The 7,371-nt window shown below is 39.5% G+C and overlaps 1 pseudogene; it reads left to right on the top strand.

Annotated features, from left to right (window-relative positions):
• Window positions 1-1,396: 1,396 nt before the first annotated feature.
• Window positions 1,397-6,263, top strand: LOC129024482 (X antigen family member 3-like; annotated as a pseudogene).
• Window positions 6,264-7,371: the final 1,108 nt, after the last annotated feature.

The raw sequence follows: 7,371 nt of genomic DNA, 5'->3' as shown, positions 1-7,371 counted from the left end.
AGACACATTCTGAAGTCTTCAGCGGAAACCTGGGAGAAGACAGAGGACTGCGCGGTGTGGGATGGGGTGGGGCGAGGAGGGGCGCCACAGCCCACTGGGCAGGCACCGACCTCACTGCGCATGTTCACTGGGCGTCTCTCCCTCGGCCCCTTTGCCCATGTGGTGAACGCCAGGGAGCTGTGAAGGCGTGAGGGTCGCGTTCCTGCTGTCGGCACTTTTTCTGTCCTGCTGAGACGCAGCCTGTAGGTCCGCAGGCCAGTCCTCCCAGGGCTTGAAGTGTGAGTGAGTGTGAGGAGGAGCCAGCGGCCATCCGGAGTGTGGGGCAGGGTGGTAAGTGGCCTCAGAGGCCGAAGGGTCTCAAAGTGCTGGTCCTTCTTCTCGTGAGATGGCACCGCTGTGGGCCTTGTTGTGGTAGGGTCAGAACGAGGGAAGAAGGTGGGCCGCGTAGTTGAGAGGGGTCAGATGAAGATGGGGTGAGTGCTGGGGGTGCTGGGGCAGGTATCTGAGTCCCTGAAACCCTCGACAGAGGACAGATTCCAGACTCCTCCGTGACGACCCAGGAAGGAGCGGGGTGGGCATTAAGGAAGAGAACTGGGAACACTGCGGGTTGGTGACTGTGGCCCTGAGGTCTGTAGAGCGCCTGGCAGAGGTGTACAGTGAGGAGGGCCCGGTGCTGTGTGGCAACTTCTCGACTCCACTGTGGAGATTTGAATGGGTGGGGCTCTGTGTTCCAACAAAACTTGATTTTAGGGGGGAAATGGGCCTAGCAAATGGATGTGTGACAAAAGCCGTGGTCACTGCAGTTTTAATTCTCTGGCTGTATTTTCCTAAATGCCTCCACGGAGGAGAGTTCAGTTGTGAAACCAAACCTCATCTGAAATATCCTGTGTCTTTTGCCAGGAGCTATAAAACACCGCATATTCTCACTCATAGGTGGGAATTGAACAATGAGAACACATGGACACAGGAAGGGGAACATCACACCTCGGGGACTGTTGTGGGGTGGGGGGAGGGGGGAGGGATAGCATTGGGAGATATACCTAATGCTAGATGACGAGTTGGTGGGTGCAGCGCACCAGCATGGCACATGTATACATATGTAACTTACCTGCACATTGCGCACATGTACCATAAAACCTAAAGTATAATAATAATAATAATAATAATAATAATAAAAGAAAAAAAAAAGACATTGCTTAGCTAGCTTGACCAACTTAAGTGGCTTTGCAAGCATTCAGAAGGCACACATACTTACACTTACCCTGAGACTTAGTTCGAAAGTATTTACAAACTTTTAAAAAATGACAAGTTAACATTTGGTCATGGAAGTGGTCAAATATAGCTGTCCTTTCAAGTGCATTTACCAATTCACAGTATTCTGTTTGCAATGTGAAATATGATTTGGAGAGTAAGATCAACATATAGGCCTAGACCAAGGAGAAGCGTACCACCTCCTGAGCTCATTGGGCCTATGCTGGTGAGTGTGTTAACCTTTGATGTTTTCTATTAGCAGAAAGTTATTTTTGTAACTTGTTGTTACAAAACTATGTTTTGTAATTGTTGTTGAACCAGTATGGATTCACCAATAAAGGTCTTCCATGCTGATAAAAATGATCATGGCATCTCATGAAGGAAAGACTAATCCAAGAGGATTAAGTTCTTCTGTTGTCTGGATGGATGATCTTGTGTTCCCCAGATTTTGCCCATGATTTCCTTCTCATGCTTATTTGCAAAAGATTACACAAATTCATCCCAACATAGATTAAAACAGCTTCCAGAGCCCTTAGGGCAACTGTCTTAGAGTAACCTCTCTGTGGGAAGAGTAACTTTATGAAGTATAAGTATGTGGAAGAGTGTTGGAGAAATGTCTTTAGACTTATGATCAGAAATATCTATGTATTCTGTATATTTATATTATTGAAATGTATTGATAACAAATTATCTGCACACACACACCCCTGGTTCCAGGAGCCCAGTGATGAGGAACCTCAGCAAGAGGAACCACCAACTGAAAGTCGGGATCCTACACCTGGTGAGGAGAGAGAAGATCAGGGGTGCAGCTGAGATTCAAGGTGCTGGGAAGAGAAAGAAAGAATATCTATGGTGGGGGGCGGGTGGGCAGAAGAGGCCTATATGTGCATCATGCATTATGCCATAAACAGTAACAGGAGGAAAGAAAACATTAGGAAAGGATCTCAAACACTTGCTGAAAGTTGGCTGGAAAAGTGAAGAGTATAGTTTGCAGCTTCATACCGTCCCTGGATACAATAAATCTTCTCTTTTTCTTCAACGTTTATTTTGCATGCTTGAAAATACAGTCCTTGCTAAATCAGATGAAACTGTTTAATATGGTGTACAAAATTTCACTAGTTTGATCTTCTTAGAATGTTGTCTGATCTTCTCAGTTGTGGTGTCCACAGTATTGTATGCACCCTTTAATAACATATAGAATGCCAAGTCACCCTACCTTATAACATCCTGAATAAAGCCCATTTGCATAAGGATATTAGCCCCATTTTATAAATAAGAAAACTGAGGCTCTAAAATGGAGGCTTACCAAGAACACTTGACTCATGGAGAAGGAATTCATATTTCATTCCAAGGTTTGTGTTCTTCCTACCAACTGTGTTAGAAAATGTGAATTATTTTGCTTAAAATGTTCATACTCGAATGTGTCTGTACTGTAAGGTACTTCAGTATTGGCTCAGGACAAAGCACAGTTCAGTGAAGCAGGATAGCAACTCCAGAAAAGAGCTCAATGAATGATAGCCACTGTTGCCTTTGCTCTGTATTTTTAACAGTATGTTTGGTAAAAGCTGGATAATTTAGGATTTTGGCATATAGGTAGCTATATTAGTATGATTTTAAGGGACTTTTTAACGGTTGTTTAAATACTTTTATAATTAGAAAACTCAAAGTATGATAAGATTATCATGAAACAGAAATTATTTCCTCAACAGATAGCATTTTGAAGTTAAACATTGATAGAATTTGGGTCATGGATTATTTTAGCAATTCACTGTTAAGGGGTTTCCAGAATATGACTGTCAACAATACCCATTAATTTTTTTTCACTCAAGTTCCTGTACTCTCATGGAAGACAGTGATTTTGCTGTTGTATTTGGTACTTTTTTCTGAATGGGATTCATTTATGGAAAGTTACATATAGGGCCTTTGGACCTAAGTTTGTTTAATTTTAACCAAAAAATTTTCAAGTTACCTCAACAGGTGATGAGTGTCAGGACTGTAAGATTTGTCATAGGCTTACCAATACATTCATCTAATCTTTCAGAAAATTACATTTAAGTTATGATTAAAATGCTATCCATTGAGCAGTCTTTAGATTTCCTAGACAGCTGATACTCACTGTTTATAATACACAATGGTAAAGCATAGGAAATGTAAGTGTGGTCTGATTTTTCCTCAGATTGTCATTTAAGATAAGATTTTATAATACAGGAAAACAAAGGTGGGACATCTTTGCATCACATTTATTACCACAGTAGCCTACAGCCTTTTATTTCGTAACACTGAGGAAAAGAATATTATCATTTCCTTATTTATCTTTCTTGTTTGCCTGCGTCAATCGATAACCTTTGTATTTTTAAGTACCTGACCTGGAAGCTGATCTCCAGGAGCTGTCTCAGTCAAAGACTGGGGATGAATGCGGAGATGGTCCCGATGACAAGGGGAAGATTCTGCCAAAATCAGAGCAATTTAAAATGCCAGAAGGAGGTATGCTATCCATTAAGATGCTTTCTGTTTTCCACAATATTATACTTTCGATAGTAAGAGAGAACATTACTACCCCTTTAAAATCAGAGTTCAAATGCAGACTTTCTTTGAAAGGTTGTTCAGACTCCAGTTGCCTGACTGCAAGACTTAAACACTGTCAGATACAGACACAAATTGGGTCAAAGCCATATTGAATCATCAAATATGAAAGCATATTCTTACTTCTGATTATACCCAACAACTAACAATTTTCAGATTCTTTTCTCATTTCTGCTTTTAACAAATACATAATGCATTTCTAATACCAGTTTGTATGAAATATCCTGAGCACCTTAAGCAGATTCTAGTACCAGCTCTAACATTATTCATGAGATTCTGGATGAAGTCCATAAATTCTACACCCATCTTTTGCTGTTATTGAAAATAGTAAATGCAAATCAGATATATTAAAATCTGTTTCAAAGTTGATTTCTGTATCCTCATGTTCTGTTGGATAGAATACAAAGATACGACTTGTTTTTCATAACAATCAGTTTCACTCCAGTTATAATATCTGAGTTGAGATTTCATGGTTCCTAAGAAAATGAGTGGGCAGGCTGGGCACAGTGGCTCCTGCCTATAATCCCAGCACTTTGGGAGACCGAGGAGGGCAGATCAGAAGGTCAAGAGATCGAGACCATCCTGGCCAACATGGTGAAATGCCGTCTCTACTAAAAATACAAAACTTAGCTGGGCGTGGTGGCGCATGCCTGTAGTCCCAGCTACTAGGGAGGCTGAGGCAGGAGTATCGCTTGAACCTGGGAGGCAGAGGTTGCAGTGAGCCGAAATCACACTACTACACTCCAGTCTGGCGACAGAGCAAGACTCTGTCAAAAAAAAAAAAAAAAAAAAAAAAAAAGAAAAGAAAAAAAAGAAGGAAAGAAAGAGAAAATGAGTGGGCAACTTGCTTGATGAAAGTATCTTTTCCACACATTTTTCAAATTGGCGACTGTTAATCAGAAGAGCTTCTGAATATATAGGAAGCATTCCGTGTTTATGGAAGAAATTACGTAAATGATTTTACTCTACACTGCTGAACCATTCCATTAGACTATTTACATTGAAATGCAGTTTTCAATTATTTCCAGGAGCCCGTTGAACAAGCCTCAATTTCATTCTTAGGAAGCTTATAGTCTTAAATGATTATCTTGTTAAAATAGTTAGCAAATTACATGAGAAAGGAATATAATAAAAAATGAAAATAATAAAGAGCAATAGAATAAATCTAAGGGAAAAGGAAAGAAGTACTTACTAAGAGACAGCTATGAATCATTAATAAAAGGAAATGTAATCCAAAAGTGATGAATTTAAAAGATTGTTCTTTTGAAAAATACCTGTGAATAGCATAATAGTTTACATACTCTTGAAGAAAATGGAAAAAGCTCAACATGGAATATGAACAAGACCCTAACAGATACTGAATATATGGTATAATCGAAAGTGAATACATTCTTGAACTCTAATATTTTCAAAATATGAATGAAATGATTGATATGCTAGGGATGCATACATTAGTTAATCTATTCCAGTAATACCTGAATATCTAAACATCACAAAGACTGTGGAAGAACTTCTGAAACTTACCACTTAACCCTCAAAAACACTTAACTTTTGGAAACAAATATTTTGCTTTTCCAGATATTTTACTCTCCTTTTCTATTTTCCTCTCCCTCCATTTCTTTTTTTTTTTTTTTTTGCCCCACTGTTCATGATATATGCCTCTTTCCCATTTTGATGTTAAAAATAATAGTGATAGATTAAACCAAATCTGACCATATTAGATTTTATTTTACCAATGGGAATACTTTCAAGTGTAAAAAGAGAGACTCTTCATATTGATATCAGGATGATAGGTGAAAATCTTGGACAAATGGTTACCATACCTGAAAGACTAACTAGCCCCAAGCAACATTTTCACACTTGTGTGCAACAGAGAAAAAACAAATGCAGTACTGGGCTTTCCATTCACTGCACTTATGCAATTCCTAATGTGACATTAACTGTTTCCCAGGAGCTTGTTGAACATCCAGGCTATTATTTCAAGCCAAAACATTACATTACATTATACATTGTTTGTAAATTCCTTTTATTTCTTAGGTTTGTTATGTGTTGGTTATATTTTTATTAAAACTATACACAGTGTTTGCTTTTCACTTTCAGACACCTTTTAACAGGTTCACTTGATTTAATGTGTTCTGAAGTTAGACAGTTTTTGGTTTCTTTGAACTACAGGAAGCAGGGTGTTTTAAAAATGTTGCTAATGTATATGCTTGGGAGACTATCTTCAAGTCTCTACAGAGGTTTAACTGAATGTTAGCCATCAGGTTACTCTTAGGCTTCTGGTTTTAGTCCATGGTATAAAACCAAAACTTTGGTGTCCTTTGCATACTTTTAATGTCATCTGAATACAGTTCTGCTACTAATATTCCCTCCTGTTATGTTTCTATTATAGGTGACAGGCAACCACAGATTTAAACGAAGAGAAGCTGAAACAACACAAAACAAACTGTTTTTATCTAAGATATTTGATTTAAAAATATCTAAATAAACTTTTGCAGCTTTCTCCAAAGAAGTCTTGCACATCTTTTGTTCATTTTATTCCAAAATATTTGAAACTATTGAAAATGGTGGCCGGGTGTGGTGGTTCAAGCCTGTAATCTCAGCACTTTGGGATGCTGAGGCAGGAGGATTTCTTGAGCTCAGGAAACTGACACCAGCTTGGGCAACATAGTGAGATCCCCTCACTCCAAATATAAATGAATGAATGCATGAATGTATGCATGTACACATGTAGCCTTAGTCCCAGCTACTCTTGAGGTTAAGGTGAGAGGATCTCTTGAACTCAGGAGGTCGAGGATGCAGGTAGTTATGTTCAGGCCACTGCAACTCCAGCCTGGGTGACAGTGAGACTCTGTTCAAAAGAAAAAAAAGGAAAAGTATCATTTTTGAAATTTTGTATTCTGATTACACTGGTATACACACTTGTGATATTATGAAATATATAAATATATATTTGGTCCTCTACCCTCTATACTGGCATACAACTCTTAATATTTTTAGAATCTCCACAAAGTGATGTCTTTTTGTATGCTAATGAGTTGACTGATGCCTAGCAGCCCCTAGGTAGCTTTATGATGGGAGATTAGAGGGCTGGGACTTTCAGTCCCACCCCAAACCTTCAGGAAAGGGAGAGGGGCTGAAGGTTAAGTTGATTACCAATGGCCAGCCAGTGGTTTAATCGATCACACCTGCATAATGGAAACCTCTATGAAAACCCAAAAGGACAGAGTTCAGAGAGCTTCTGGATAGCTGCACACATGGAGGATAACATTTCCACAGAGGGCATGGCTCCCTGCCCCTTAACCCTTTCCTTATCCTATGCATCTCTTTAACTGCATCCTCTCTAATATCCTGGGGTTTTTTGTTGTTGTTGTTGTTTTGTTTTTGTTTTTTTGTTTTGTTTTGTTTTGTTTGAGATGGAGTCTCGCTCTGTCACCATGCTGGAGTGCAGTGGTGCGAACTTGGCTCACTGCAACCTCCGCCTCCCGGGTTCAAGAGATTCTCCTGCCTCTGCCTCCCAAGTAGCTGGGATTACAC

The sequence above is a fragment of the Pongo pygmaeus genome, chromosome X, assembly GCF_028885625.2.
Source record: "Pongo pygmaeus isolate AG05252 chromosome X, NHGRI_mPonPyg2-v2.0_pri, whole genome shotgun sequence".
In the NCBI taxonomy this organism is placed as follows: Eukaryota; Metazoa; Chordata; class Mammalia; order Primates; family Hominidae; genus Pongo; species Pongo pygmaeus.
Note: the sequence above shows the minus strand (reverse complement) of the source record. Positions and strands in the feature narration are given on the sequence as shown.